The sequence below is a fragment of the Mustela putorius genome, unplaced genomic scaffold, assembly GCF_011764305.1.
Source record: "Mustela putorius furo isolate JIRA1106 unplaced genomic scaffold, ASM1176430v1.1 tig00000874_pilon_pilon_pilon, whole genome shotgun sequence".
Classification (NCBI taxonomy): domain Eukaryota; kingdom Metazoa; phylum Chordata; class Mammalia; order Carnivora; family Mustelidae; genus Mustela; species Mustela putorius.
Genome location: NW_025421505.1, coordinates 6,263,478 through 6,279,075, shown reverse-complemented (window position 1 = coordinate 6,279,075; position 15,598 = coordinate 6,263,478). Strand labels below are relative to the sequence as shown.

At 42.1% G+C, this 15,598-nt stretch overlaps 1 protein-coding gene across 6 annotated transcripts in view; it reads left to right on the top strand.

Moving 5' to 3' along the window:
• SHLD1 (shieldin complex subunit 1) overlaps positions 1-15,598 on the top strand; it is a 94,483-nt gene that overhangs the window by 66,290 nt on the left and 12,595 nt on the right. The gene's annotated exons all lie outside the window — the stretch shown is intronic.

Genomic DNA, 15,598 nt, shown 5'->3' with positions numbered 1-15,598 from the left:
CACCGTCACCTTGACCTTCCCTCCATCGCCCAGCACCCTCCCTTCCCACAGGCATCTTCCTGTCTGCATCTGCCTTTCAGGCCTTCACCAGCACCCCCTCCCTGAAATCCTTGCTGCATGACTACCTCAGTTCACATCCTGGTGGGGTACAGATGACACTGTTCAACTAGCTAGTTTGAGGAAAGCTTAATAAAGCGATTATGTACAAAGGTGTGAGTAGGTGAGGAAAGCACAAGGGGAAGCAGAGTACCCAGGCCTAGGAATCCTGAGAGACCACCTCACAGGAGCTGTGTTGAGAGGGCTGTGTCCGACATGAGCCGGAGCTGGGTGGAGCCAAGCAGCCAGCTCATGGCAACCACCCAAGAAGAGAGCCAAATAAGGGCTCTGACCTTAGCTTTCTCCCTCTTTTCATCTCCTGCTGAGCCCCCCCCAACAACACACACACACACACACACACACACACACACACACACACATCTTGCCCCTGCCCCTGGTTCCCAATTCCAAGGCAGAGAGCAAGGGCATCCTTCCATAAGTCCATGGGGTCAGCCTCCCAGGGTAGAGCAGAGTAGAGCCAGGTGGAGGGTAGGGGCAAAATATCTGCACCGTGCCTCAAGGACCCCTGGTCTGCAGTGCCCACATAGCTTGGATTATAACCAAGCTCCATGCTCAGTGGGGAGTCTGCTTGAGGATTCTCTTCCTCTGCCCCTCCTCCCATCTGTGCGCGCTCTCTCTCTCTGCCTCTCAAATAAATAAATCATTAAAAAAAATTAATGGCAGGGGTGCCTGGGTGGCTCAATGGGTCAAAGCCTCTGCCTTCGGCTCAGGTTGTGATCTCAGGGTCCTGGGATCGGTCCCCGCATCGGGCTCTTTGCTCAGTGGGGAGTCTGCTTCCTCCCTCTCTGCCTGTGATCTCTCTCTGTCAAATAAAAAAATAAAATATTTTTTTAAATGGCATGGAAATGACTAGTGGAAAGATAATAAATACCACTCCCCTGGCTGAAGATGACATTTGTTAAGAATCATGGATTTAGCATATTTAACAATGGTGAACTCTAGCATATGCCATGCATAAGCAAGCCACTTTCTGCCCCGCTGTCCCCACATCCAGATTTAGTTGCTGTCATATTCTCTGGGGGCACCCTAGATGTCACTTTTTAGAATTTATCTATGTAGTCATTTATTCCGTGTTTCACCTGCTCTTCTAGATCTTTAACTCCATGAGGACAGGGACAGAATTCTGTGTTGTTCATCACAGAATCTCCAAACCTTAGAACAGAATACAGAACCCAATAGATCCTTCACATCTATTTGTTGAATGAATAAGTATGCTGGTCACAGTAGCCTGTGATCTGTCACAACCTCAGGAGTCCAGCAGAATAGGGATTCTAGGTGCCATGGAGGGGCCCAGAAAGTTCCTTTCCATGCACTTCAGGTCATTCCTTACTGCTGCAAGGGGTCATTTCCTTCTGGCACTCCCTTCCCCCCATTACAGCAGCCACCCTCCCTGCTTGGAGCAGAGATGGGAGCAGGTCTTGTATGGGAGCAGGTCTTGTACCAAGAACAAATTCCCTCTTCTTTCAGTCTTCAAAGAGAATATAATATTGGGGGAATTATCTTCTGAAATGATTCTGTTTCTCATTTCTCCCAGTTGTGTTTATTTGTAGTTTATTAACCTGATGGTGCCCAGCAAAATATATTGGATTGTTATTTGGACCAGTTCAGACCTATTCAGCAATCTTGAAAGTGTGTTGTGGGGGCATCATCAGATCTTATAATTGAAAATTGGCATCATTTTATGTTATTCCCTACTGTGATAGTCCAACCAGATTTTATTATGAATGAATGACTTCAGGGAGTTCTTTTTAAAGGTCACAAATGATGTTTAATATCCTCAAAAAAGATTACTTTTTAGAAAGGGGAAGTAGCAACACCGGCTGGAAGCCTTAATTTATTTAAGCCCTATCACTGCTCAGTAATCTTTTTATCTGACGTTTTCCTGATGTTTAATATTCTGGAAAAAAAAATAAAGTTCTGGGGAGGAAATTAAACTTTGGGTTGAGATAACAGGGCTCTTATAAAGTTCACATACTGGAGGTGTTAGAAAAAGATCCTGGGGGTGCCTGGGTGGTTCAGGGGGTTGAAGCCTCTGCCTTTGGCTCTGGTCATGATCCCAGGTTCCTGGGATCATGATCGAGCCCCGAGTCAGGCTCCCTGCTCTGTGGGAAGCCTGCTTCCCCCTCTCTCTCTGCCTGCCTCTCTGCCTACTTGTGATCTCTGTCTGTCAAATAAATAAATAAAATCTTAAAAAAAAAAGAAAGAAAGAACAAGAAAAAGATCCTGATCCTCCCCACCAAAAAAAGCAAAAAAGCAAAAAGCGATTAGCTTAGAGGGGCTCCGTAGGATTATCTAAAGTAAAAGCCTGAAAAATTGGGTGGATGTACTTCACAAACTTGGAGAATATTAGCTCTGGGGCCATATTGTAAGAGGTTTTTACTGAGGCATCTGTTGTAAACTAATTGCTTCTTTTCTGCCTGATAACCGAGGTTTAAGTTTGGGGGTTTTACGATAGAAACAATTAAAAGCTCAACACGGTTATATTTTTCATTAATTTACCACTGAACGGATGGGTTTATATGAATAATTGATTCATTTTGAAGATAATTATAATGCTAAGTTGTGTTTTACTAGACAGCTTGTCCCTTGTAATATAATTTGCCTTTAACTACAATATAATTTCTTCTGCCCTTCTGGTTATCAGATTTTTCTTTAGGAAAACAAAACAAGCATAAGCAGTATCTACGAAGATATATTTTTAAGGTAGATGAAAACAGAATGGTTTGGGAGCTCTCTCAGTCTTGGATGACGGAAGGTCAGATTCAGATCAAGTCTTGGTAATAGGATATCCTAGTTAGAGCCAGGAACAGGCAAAAGCACAGATGGGCCCTTAATTCTCAGATAAACCACTACATCTATTTGTAGTATCTCCAAAAGCCGAACATTTGTATCCCCTGCAACCCAGAATTTCTGCTCCCAGATACATACCCAGCAGAAATGCATTCTTACGTTTATGGAAAGACACACACGGGAATAGTCATAGCAGCACCAATTATAATAGCCATAACGAGAAACTACGCACATGCCCATCATCTGTAGAATGGATAAGTAAGTTCCTACAGTGGAAAATGACCAGACTGCTACTCTGTATAACAACAGCCCGGAGCCTACTTTTAAAAAAGTTACAAATATATCAGTTTGCACATTGGGCATAGCTATAATTTTTTTCAAGATTTTATTTATTTGAGAGAGAGAGCATGAGTCAGTGGGGAGGGTCAGAGGGCAGGGGAGAAGCGACTCCCTGCTGAGCTCACTGTGAATGCAGGGCTTGATCCCAGGACCCCAGGATCACCTTCTGAGCCAAAAGCAGACGTTTAACCAACTGAGCCACCCAGGCGCCCCTGGGCATTGCTATAATTTTTTAGCTGATTCATTACAAAGCCAGTGACACTTCGACAAAGGTTAAGGGTACACAAGTACTGTACTGCTTTGTCTTGAGGCAGAACCACGTTATCTACTAGAGGAAACCACTGGGACACTTCAGCCTAGCTGTGATTTTTTTTTTTTTTTTTTTTTTGGTGGAGAACCATGGGAGGCTTATCCAAATCCCCCCTACCTTTCGCGCCCAGCCCTAGTTTCCCAGTTCAGTGAAATCTTTATGGCACCTCTGACCTCTATTCTCTTAGCTCCGATTACAGCCATCATCAGAAGAACCAGGTTACGGTTAAGAGTTCTCTAGGTGGTTTGTCTTCTGATTCCTTCTTGACTGAGTTTGTCCAGGCTGACAGCTCCAGCTTCCATTTCTCCATCCAGGGTCGGGCATCTGTGGACGTTTGATAAATATTTGACAAATGACTATTGCTCTCGAAGATGCAGGGACATGAGCAGAGGCTCTGCCTGAGGCAGGGCAAGCATTTGCTTTTAAGTGGTCATGGTTGTATTGCTTCGAATTGTCTCAATTTGATTTCTCCCATCCCTTTGATCTCTCTCTCTCTCTCTCTTTAAAATTTTCTTGTTTACGTGTTTGTTGTCAAAGACTGGGAATTATAAAAAGGCACGCAGAAGTAAGGGAGAAACACCCATAAGCCTTCCATTCAGAGGAAAAAACTCTTTTACTAGTTTGCTATATTCTTTGTTTGTTTTTGCTATAATGCCATTGCTTTCATGATCCCTGCCCTCACCTCCCTTTCTTTCATTTCTTTTTTTTTTTAATTTTATTTATTTATTTGACAGACAGAGATCACAAGTAGGCAGAGAGGCAGGCAGAGAGAGAGAGTCAAGCAAACTCTCCACCAAGCAGAGTGCCTGATGCAGGACTTGATCCCAGGACCTTAAGATCATGACCTGAGCCAAAGGCAGAGACTTAACCCACTGAGCCACCGGGCGCCCTTCTTTGATTTCTGAAGAGTAATGGGAATGAGTCAAGCAAAGAAACTCCTCGCATTTTTAAAATTTATTTTATTTTATTTTTAACCACTCCACATTTTTAAAGGGTTCTCAGGCTAGAAACCATGCACTCTAGTTCCTGCCTCTGTTTTCCTGACTCTCCATATGCTAAGGTGTGGCTTAGCTTAAGAACTGAGCTTTTGTGCCTTGCTACAGAATAGCACAGCATAAGGTGTAACTCAGGCTTCTCTGAGGCCCGGCTTCGAGTTCTTAGATTAGCTTTTTGGGTGCATATATCATACTCCGAATCACGGAGAAGAACTTAAGAGTTCTTCCAGGATAGAACTAGACTGTTTCCTGATGTAACAGCCCTCAGCCTCATCCTGAAAGCAGGATGAGAGCTTTTAAACTTCTTTGACTTCATCATCTTCCAGACTCTGGAAATGCATGAATCCTAATTCTCTGCCTGAGAATCAGAACAGAAGAGCTGCCTCTCTAGGTAGAGATTTCTGGGCTTTTGTCCTAGGCTGCCCTGTTCTTTCAGTTTCTGGAACCACAGGGTGATCCTCTTCCCTCCACCAGTGCTGTGTGGCTAATGCACCTGTCTTCCTCTTCATGACCCCAAGCTCCCCATCTGTCACCTGGAGCACCCATGGGCACCCATGCCGTGTCTACACACTTGTTTTTCCTCCCAAAAGACACTCCTGTGCTTGTCTCTTTGGCTTTCTTCCATTTTTCTGCTCTAGACTCCTCAAGCATTGTCCCTCCTTTCTCTTTAGACTCCTGAAGTATTTAAATGATACTCGTTTAAATAAGATTAGTCATTGGTAAGAAGAAAAATCCTCCCATAACACCAACAGACTATTTCTCTTGACCTTTAAAATACCTTAATGGGCACATTGTTAGGTTTGTTCAGCTCTGCTCAGGTTGGGCCCCATATGACAGTTGCATTATCTCTAAGCCTGTAAATGATTGTCCTGGACAGAAGCCATCTACAAGGAGACCCCTGCTGTATGGTGTGTGTACACAACAAACAGAGACAGAATAGTTTTAGAAAATCTAGTTACCAAAATAATTATAGAAAAGAGAAAAGAAATCTGTAGTGTTTGGATTCGCACCTTTATCATTTCCTTCTTGACTAACTCTTGGCCTATGTTGTTACCTGAAGTGGCCCTGTAATCTTCATGTAAGATGCACCTGCTGTCCTTGGCAGTGAGGAGACAAGACTTCACGTGTCTTTACATTAGATACCCTTCCACTTGGTGATCCTTGAAATGCAGATACATGCCGAGGGCAAATTTGTAGACATAATTTTATGTTATTATGTTCAGTGTTTGGGAAAGCAAATGGACTCTCAGGAGAAGTCTCAGATAGCTGCCCACCAGGAGGGAGGTGTAGGTATGGTGGAGACTTTCTCTCTCTGAGTGAGTGGCTCTCCTTTCCTGGGAGTACTTTTCTTCAAACATGACTTTCCAAAGTTAGAAAGAAAAATTTTTTTTGACAGAGACAGTAACAGCATATAACTTTAATGCAGAGGAAGAACTGGGGATGTGATCATCTCTGTTGTGATACAGAAAAAAACTTATTACAAACTTATCCAGCTGGGTTGCATTCTGATTGGACTAATTCTTTGAGTAAAATAGCTTTCTTGGGCTTTCTGTTGGTTGGTTTGCTTGTTCTTTGGCATTCTTATTTTTAAATTAAAAGTAATCTAGGGGTGCCTGGGTGGCTCAGTGCGTTAAGCCTCTGCCTTCGGCTCAGGTCATGATCTCAGGGTCCTGGGATCGAGCCCCACGTGGGGCTCAGCCTGCTTCCCTTCCTCTCTCTCTGCCTGCCTCTCTGCCTACTTGTGATCTCTGTCTGTCAAATGAACAAACAAAATCTTTTTTTAAAAAAAGTAATCTATAGTTATTATGAAAAAAATCTGAGTAGAGATGGCTGAGAAGAGTAACAATAATGAGAACTACAGTTAGCATTTACGGAGGACTCAGTCGTGCTTCCCCGTTCTGCTTCATTTCATCGTCCTCCAGTTCTTTGGGTGATGTTCTGTTATAAGCTCCTTAATGGGAGCGCCTGGGTGGCTCAATCAGTTAAGCGCCTGCCTTCAGCTCAGGCCATGATCCAGGGATCCTGGGATCCAGTCCCCCACTGGACTCCATGCTCAGCGGGGAGCCTCCTTCTCCCTTTGCCTGCTGTTCTCCCTGATTGCTCTCTCTCTCTCTCTTTCTGGAAAATAAATAAATAAAGTCCTTAAAAAGAAAAAAAAAAAAAAAGCTGGTTAATGTTTTTAACCCTGCCATCTTGAACTTGTTGGAAAACCAAGTCCCCTTTCTCGTGGAACACCTGCTCTGCCTGTTAGGACGAAGGTGGTGTTCTGCGGACACCTTTCGGGAAAAGAGAGGTTCAGCAGTCTCACTAACGAGGGCCAGGGCTGGGACCAGATGCAGCTGCCTCCCTTTACAGCTCCCTCTATCACCACTGGCTTTCAGAATCTTCTGCTAGTTGTGTCGTTGGTGATTTGGGATCTTCCTTCCATGTTAAAACCGAGAGCATTATATTAATTCATTTTTCTGACTTGCTAAAACCAGTTTCCTCAGCCCTGGTGTCCCACTAGAGACAGGACAAGGACCCTAGCTCTAGGAGGTCACAATCAGATAAGAAACCAGACACATACAAGCTTTCAGTAGTAGGAGGGAAGAGACACTAAAGAGTCCATATACAGAGCACTGCGGGTTCTAGGAAACAGGCCAGCCAGCTGCACCTGGGGAACTGGGGAGGCTCCACAGATGAGGGGCTCAGGCACCGGGCCCCCAGGAGCAGTGGAGTCCCAGGTGCCCCAGGCCAGTAAGGGGGTAGTTAAGACCATATTTGGCCACATGCAAGTGGCAGGGCTTTGAGCAGGGTGCCCAGTGAGGAGCAGATGGTGTTTAAAGTCAGCTCTGAGTCACTCTTTGAAATTACAGAAATTCAAGGAGAAGGATTTGGAAGGCCACCAGCCAGCTCTGTGACCTTCTAGTCCCTCAGTAATCATTTGGTGTCTAGCTCAGAAATGGGAGTTCTCTGCGAAAGTGGGTCGTCCAGGAAAAGTGGCCGAATGATTTCAAGAGAAGGAAAGAGTTCTTGTGCCTTAGCCTGTGAACCACTGGGGTAACTCACTCTCCTGAAGGACGTATTACCAGCGAGTTGCCCTGCTGGGCGGCTTTGACCCAGGCCCCATTGCTGTGGGTTCTCAACTCTTGCCCCATCTCCACAAATGACTGGATAAAGGTTACATAAAACTCCCAACTCAGGGCTGGAAGATACTTGTCTTCTCCATGTGAACGCGTTTGAGATGGAAACTATATTTTCCGTCGAATGATTTTCTTGTTGCCTTGGCAACCGGTTGGGGTTTTTTTTTTCCCTAAGCTTTTGATTTCTCAACAACACGAGCTGCTTCCTTTGATTTAGCTCCGATGTGTGTACAGATTTCTATCTTATTCAGGGAGTCTCTAGTGTAAGTGTTTATGAGGTATGGATTTTTTATTTTGCACCATCCTCACAAGGTTGAACAGTGTTAAATACTTTCACATAATTGTTAGACTGCCTGATTAAACCAAAGGCAAGTCAAAGTGATTTTTGTTTGTTTGTTTTTATAAGGTATCACTAAATATTTTAATGTTATGCTTTTTAACATCTCTGACAAGGTCTAGGTGGAAAATTTTTTTTTAATATTTTTATTTATTTATTTATTCAAAATAAACTCTGTGCCCAATGTGGGACTTGAACTCACGACCCCGAGGTCAAGAATCACATGCCCTTACCTATATGGGAAATTATTTTCATACATGATAAATGCACATCATTCTTTTCTGTCTCCTCCTTCTCACTGGGCTCGTGGCTGGTTCTTAGCTTTGTTAACCTGTTCCCATCTCAGGGACTCAGCACGCACCATGTCCTCTGTCTGGACTGTACCACTCAGATATTTGCATTGCTTCCTTCCTCCTTCATGGCATTTAAGGCTCTGGTTAAGTGCCACCTCCTCCAACAGGGCTTTCTGGACCTTCCTGTCTAAAAGAGCATCTTCATCCATCACTCTGGCCAGTTTGGAGATTAGAGGATCCATCCTTGGAAAACCTGAATGAATTATCAATCAGTCCCCCTGTATGAAGCCCACCAATCTGTAAGCTGTACCCATGGCAAGGGCTTCAAAATCGCTTTTTTTTTTTTTTTAAGATTTTATTTATTTGACAGACAGAGATCACAAGTAGGCAGAGAGAGGGGAAGCAGGCTCCCCGCTGAGCAGAGAGCCTGATGCGAGGCTCAATCCCAGGACCCTGAGACCATGACCTGAGCTGAAGGCAGAAGCTTAACCCACTGAGCCACTCAGGCACCCCCAAAATTGCTTTTTAATGCCACACCCTTAAATGATGAACACTCAGCCCAGAAGCCCTCCAGATAGTTGCAGGAAACCTCCATCTCAACACAGAGAGTCCAAGACTAGTAAGAAATAAAGGAATAAAGCTCTCCTTCTGTGCACATGTCTGGTAGTGTTTGATGTGCATTTGATTAATAGGAGATTTAGTCCAACATGTGGCCCATGTTCTTGGCTGGCAGGCCCATTTGTTTAACCAAATCCATTTTCACTTGCACACAGAGTAATTAACTCAGACTCACTTTGTCGGAAGTCATGCTGAAGACATTTATCATTTCCTTCTACACCATGGAGACTATTGGGCTGTGGCTTGGAGTTGTTGAGGCTGTATGCTCATCAAAAATGGAGTAGATGCCTGTGATACTAAATTGACTTTTTAATTATTATAGATTTAATGACATCCCTCTGCCATGCACTTAATCTTCAGCAAATATTTACCCTTCCCAAACTGGCAGATTTGCAGTTTATAATTTGTCATGTCAAATGAAGCATTTCTCTTTCCCCTGTCCCTAGAAGGATCGCTTTTCAAAATTACAGTTTTTTAAGAATAGCTGACATATTCCCCTTTCTGAAGAACTTTCAACATTTCCATCCTGTGATTTGGAACTGACTCTTCTCACTCCTGTCAACCTTAGTCTGTATTTATTGATCTATCTATTTTAGATACATTAATGTTTTTATTCTGTTATCTGGGTCATTTGCATAGAGAGAGATGGGTGGGTGGGGGAATGGATGGATGGATGGATGGATGGATGGGTGGGTGGGTGGATGGAGATAAATGGACAGACCTAACTGTATTAAAGATGTGTGGAGATATAGTTTCAGATAACAGAGGATACATCACAAGCTTTAGTCACATGGTTTCCAGTTGATAAGAGCTATGTAATAGCTTTCTGAGCAGAAGCTAAATAACCATCATTCTATTACATCCAACATAGTTTCCCAGAATTTTTGAGGAAAATGGAATTAGTTAGATATTCCATTAGAAAGTCCTAAAATAACTTCAGGATACTTGTAAATATTCTTTTAATTTGTACCATGGAACTAGTGTGAGGAGCTGGAGTTGGAGGTAGTTGTTGAAGGCTGGGTGTGGATATCTTTGGTCACTGGTGATAGGACATTTTCAACAACCCTCCCTGGCAATACTTGAGAACACCTTCCAACCCAAAATTTAAATGGTTAAGTAAATTAATATATTTCTGAATTATGAAGATGAGAAACTGAGATTTAAAATTCTAGAGGTGATGTCAGGATTAATGAGTATAGCTGATATGAACATGGAAGTTTGTACATCAAGACCTGGAGACCTCACACCCATGAGCTTGCCTGTGCCCTGTACTGTTATTCTCTTATTTGCCTTCATAGTGTTTAAGGCCATGCTTCCTGAGTTTCAGTCCTAACCTTGCCACTTACTAGCTGTGTGTCTTCGACCAAGTTTCATAATCTGTGCCTCAAGTTAATTATCTGTGAGTCTATCAGTGAGCTCACTCTATGCCTAGTCCAACCTCCTCTTCTTAGAGAGAATGGAATTTCCCATTTTTGGAATATTTCATCGCTAGAGTTCTGGATGTGAATTAGATCTGCTAATCAAATGCATTCCCATAACCATTCAGATTCAGACCTAGGTTATGTGGGAAGCGAGTTGGGCATGGGACATTCATTTTTAACTGGGGTGGATAATGTCCAAGACAGCATGGTCTGGAACCAGCAACTGATGGCTTTCAGATTCAACAGGAGCTTCCTGATTGGGAAGTTTCCAGATTGCAGCAGAAGCTGTGTTAACTTGGAGCAGCACCTGTGGCAGCAGTTTCCTAATTGTTTAGGTTTCAAATAATGAAGAGCCTGAGCCCCTTTGGCTGATTTGGGGAGTAATCCCTCAAAGCTCAGCCTAGAGTCTTTTGAGAGCCTAGGGCTCTCCCAACAGCAAGGTGTACTGTGGTATACTTCTAACCATCTCTCTCTCTTCTTCGAGTAGCCAAAGTCATTTATGTCGGCCTTACCTAAATATCAAGAGCAGTCCACTTAGCTTGTAGATTTGTTGATAGAGTTAATGAGGTAAAGCATTTACAGTGCTTAGAACATCTGGCATGCTTTTTCTTTTTTAAAATATGCTTCGGACTCTTTCTGACCCTAGTCAATTATACACCTACAACCATGAATAGCACATATTTATTAGTTTGTTGGTTCATTCACGTATTCATTTGTTCATTCATACATTCATTCATATATTCATTGAAACAGATATTTGCTGAATGTTTAGAATGTTTATTCTAATCAAGAGATGTTCCTGCTGTCCTAGGGTAATGGCTACAACCTAAGTGAACATTAGAACCATCTGGGAAGGTTTTTATAAAACCTTAATGTCTGGGCGCCTGGGTGGCTCAAATGGTTAAGCACCTGCTTTCAATTCAGATCATGATCCCAGGATCCTAGATTCGTGTCCCGCATCGGGGGGCCTGCTTCTCCCTTTGCCTTTTTCTCTCTCTCTCATGAATAAATAACTAAAATTAAAAAAAAAAAAAACCTTAATTTTTATGCAACATCTAGGACTTACCGAAGACAGGGAGTGTGTATGTGTAGATATTTTCTTTCTCTCTTTCTTTCTTTCTTTTTTTCAGAGAGAGTGTGTGCCTGCACACCTGGGGAATGGGGGAGGGGCAGAGAGAGGGAAAGAATTCCCAGGAGACTCCACGCTGGGCGCAGAGCGCAACAGGGGAGCAATTCATGATCCCGAAATCAAGAGTTGAACACCCAACCAACTGAGCCACCCAGGCACGCCTGTAGATATTTTCTTAATTGAGATACTATTTTGATACAATGTGTTACGGCTTGGTGGATTTTTACATTATGTATACACCCAGTTAACCACTATCCAGATCGAGATACAGAGAAACAAAAAATGTGCATGAAAGATTTATCGTGTGCATGGGTTTTGGGAGTGCTTTTCTTAGAAGCTAAAGTTTCAAATGCATTTGAGATTTTGCTACTCAGAACTCAAAAAAAAAAAATGTAGTCCTCTGGAATAACCAGTATAATCAGGTTACTTTTTCTTTTTTTCTTTTTCATACTCCCCTACAAATTTGTGTCCCCTTCTAGATTTATGGAAGAAAATGATTTCATTTACATGTGAAATGAAATTAAGGAGGGCCTTAGGTAACAGAAAATTGCAAAATAGCTATAAAGCACTAAATGTTACCAGTAGTAACTTTGTGAGTCAAAACCTCTGTCTCTGTTTATCCTGTGATTGGCATAGTTTATTGACTATGAGAAAGTTCAACTGCTTTCTTAAAACTAAGCTATAGAGCTGCTTTTGTGTGATCTCTTCAAAGAGAGTGAATATCATGAGTGAAAAATTAATTATTTTCCTTTTTTTCAAAATAGGGTTTGGAACCAATGACTGCATAATTAGTATTGCTAGGCTGAGGCCACCAGAGCAACAGGCATTAGCTGAGTTAGGAAGATAAACTTGGTAATTATTTGAAAAGCAAATGGAAATAGTTGATTGCAGAGAGAGAAAATGTCATCTGCAAAACAAAACATTGAGAGCATCTACATTTTTTATAAAAGCAATGAGAACAACTTTGATGTTGAATTATTTTGCATAATGGCTCATTACAGAATGAAACTTTCGACACAAAATGTACGGTGGACACTTTTAAGTTGGTCACATGTGAGTTGGAATCAAAGTGTAACACTGGGACCCTGTTTGAAGGAGAACTGCTCCATATTAGGGAATTAAACAGATTCACATCACCAAAGGAATAGAAAACATGAAAATTCTCTGTGGCTCATTTCTCTGCCTTCAGGCAAACCCTCCATAAATTAATCTAGGTATTGTTCATTTTGGGTGTTCTTAAAGAATGAACTTTGGACTGGGGCGGAGGGGTGGGGGGGTGGGAAGCAATCTGGCTATGACAATTATTTTTGTGTTGATCTGACCAGGGAAGAGAATTATCTCCTCACCATTTTCTGAGTGGTCATAGGTTGGCAGTTAGGTCTGTTAGAACTTGCTTGAAGGTATTATTCCACAGCCTTCTTTTCTTTCTTTCCTTTTTTTTTTTTTTTTTTTTTTTTAAGATTTTATTCATTGATTTGACAGAAAGCAAGCACACAAGCAGGGGGAACAGCAGGGAGAAGGAGAAGCAGGCTCCCCACTGAGCAAGGAGCCTGATTCAGGACTCAATCCCAGGACCCTAAGATCATGATATGAACTGAAGGCAGACACTTAACGAGCTGAGCCACCCAGGCTCCCCTACTCCCCCACCTTCTTGCTTCTATTGTTACTGTCCAGACATCAACGGTCAACTGAATTGTCATTCATTTATGGGGAATCTGTCTTTTTTTACTGGGTGGTTGAGGAATTTTTATTTTTCCTTTTGATAATCTACAGTTTTATCTCATGCTTAGCAACTGGGGTTCTTTTTATTTATCCTGCTTGCAGAACATGGTGATTGCTAAATGTGAGGATTCGTGCTTTCATCAGTTCTAGGAAATTTCTACCCATTAACTCATTGTGCATTGCCTTTTCCCCATTCCCTCTCTTATGTCTTTCTGAAATTCCAATTAGATGCACGTGGGACCGTTTCACTTTGACTTACATATCTCTTCATTATTTTGTTTGGGTTTCTCCATCTCTTTGTCTGTCTGTGCTAAATTCTGAATAGTATCTTTAAATCTGATTTCTATTTTCTAATTCTCTTTCCAGTGGTGTTTAACCTTCTGTTTGACCCACCTACAGTGGTATAAATACCTAGTATCATAATTTTCCATTTTTCTAAGTTATTTTTGTTTCTTTTTTCTGATTCACTGATTTATTTTTGAAGACTCTTGTTCCTAACTCAGACTTTTCTATTTCTTATTTCTGTAACATATTAAACATACTTGTTTTATATTCTGTGACCATTGACTAGTATCTAAAGTTTCTGTGAGATTTATTCCGGGACTGGCTCCATTGCCTCATTTCAGTGTGCATTTTGTGACTGTTGTTTTTTTGTGAGCTCCTGCTCACTGGAATTTTATGTACAGGGTTTCTTTTGACATTTGAGTGAAGGTACATTCCTCTAAAGAGAATTTGCCTTCGCTTTCTCTAAACAAATAAGGACACATTACTCTGGAACCAGCCTGAAATAAATTCCTGGCTGGGGGTTTTCAGACCATAAAAATAGTCTTAATTCAGGCCACAAACACAGGTAAGGTCAGGCTCATAGTTGAATCTCCCCAGGAATGCTTCTTTTTTTTTCTCTCTCTACTCAGGGCCAAAGCAAAGACAAACAAGTTTTCTTACTAGGACCCTTGGCAAGGCATTTTTTTTCTCTAGTTCATCTTGAGGGTGTAACTTCGGGGCTCTCAGCTTTATACAGTGACCTTCTTTCAATCCCCCCATCTTGCCCAATGCTAGACTCTATGTCCTGAAGCCTGAGTGCCAGTAAAGTTGATTTGCCAGATTCTGACACCAGCTCAAGGTTCATTTACCTCTTGGAATATCCATTGTGATTTTGCTTTTGGTCTCTAAGGATTCCTCTTCCTTTATTCCTACTCAGTTGTGCATTTTAGAAGATTAAAAAAAAAAAATTTACCCAGAATCTGTAGATGTTTGTCAACAAGGATTTTCATAATATCTTGCCCATCACATTTTTTTGTTGTTGTTGAAAATATATAACTATCTCTGCCATCCTACTAGAGGTGTCCTTATCAAGCTAGAAATTCAATTCCATATTTGCCCCCACTACCAGCCCTTAATAATTCATGTTGGAAACATTTTCAATACAAATACTTCCTAAACACCTCATGTCTCATATTTTCTGCCTCTCCATCAGCCCCAGCTTTTATTTCTTTGCCGTCTCTAAGGTCTTTCTCTGCATAGGTTGTATTATATTTGTTGTTTTTATTATTTAATTAATTATTTAATTTTAAAAAATTTTAAAGGTTTTATTTATTTATTTGACAGAGAGAGATTACAAGTCAGCAGAGAGGCAGGCAGAAAGAGAGGAAGAAGCAGGCTCTCTGCTGAGCAGAGAGCCTGATGTGGGCCTCAATCCCAGGACCCTGAGATCATGACCCAAGCCGAAGGCAGAGGCTTAACCCACTGAGCCACCCAAGCGCCCTTATTATTTATTTTTTAAAAAGGATTTTATTTATTTATTTGACAGAGAGAAGCACAAACAGCGGAGGCAGAGGGAGAGGGAGAAGCAGGCTTCTCTCTGAGCAGGGAGCCAGATGCGGGACTCCATCCCAGGACACTGGGATCATGACCCGAGCAGAAGGCAGATGCCCATATTTGTTGTTTTTAAATGTTTATGGCTTTCCCCCAGTTTCTGAGCTCTCTATATTTTCTGATGTTTGCTCCAGAAAAGAAGGCTCATAGCTTTGCCCTTCTTCAGAGTCAGCTACAAGTGGGGGAGGGCAGGGAGAGAGGGAAGTATTCACTCCCTTGGCACTCTTCTTAGTGTATTTCTCAGTCTTTATCTTGGCTTTTAAAATCTAACTCAGCACTACAGCTCTGACTCTGTCAGCAGTCATTCTGTGAACATAGATCTTCTCTGCCTAATTTCTGCCTAATTTCCCAGTCTCTTTGTTTGTTTGTTTGTTTGATGCAGTCTGTTTCTCCTTCTGCGGGGTATTTACTAACCTCAGCTTTTCCCTGAAGCTCTGCCCTTGATTCATAGGTTCCATCAAATAGGAAACCACCACCGCCATTAGGTCCTACAGGTTGAGTCATTTCAATCCCACCCACAGGCTAGTGGA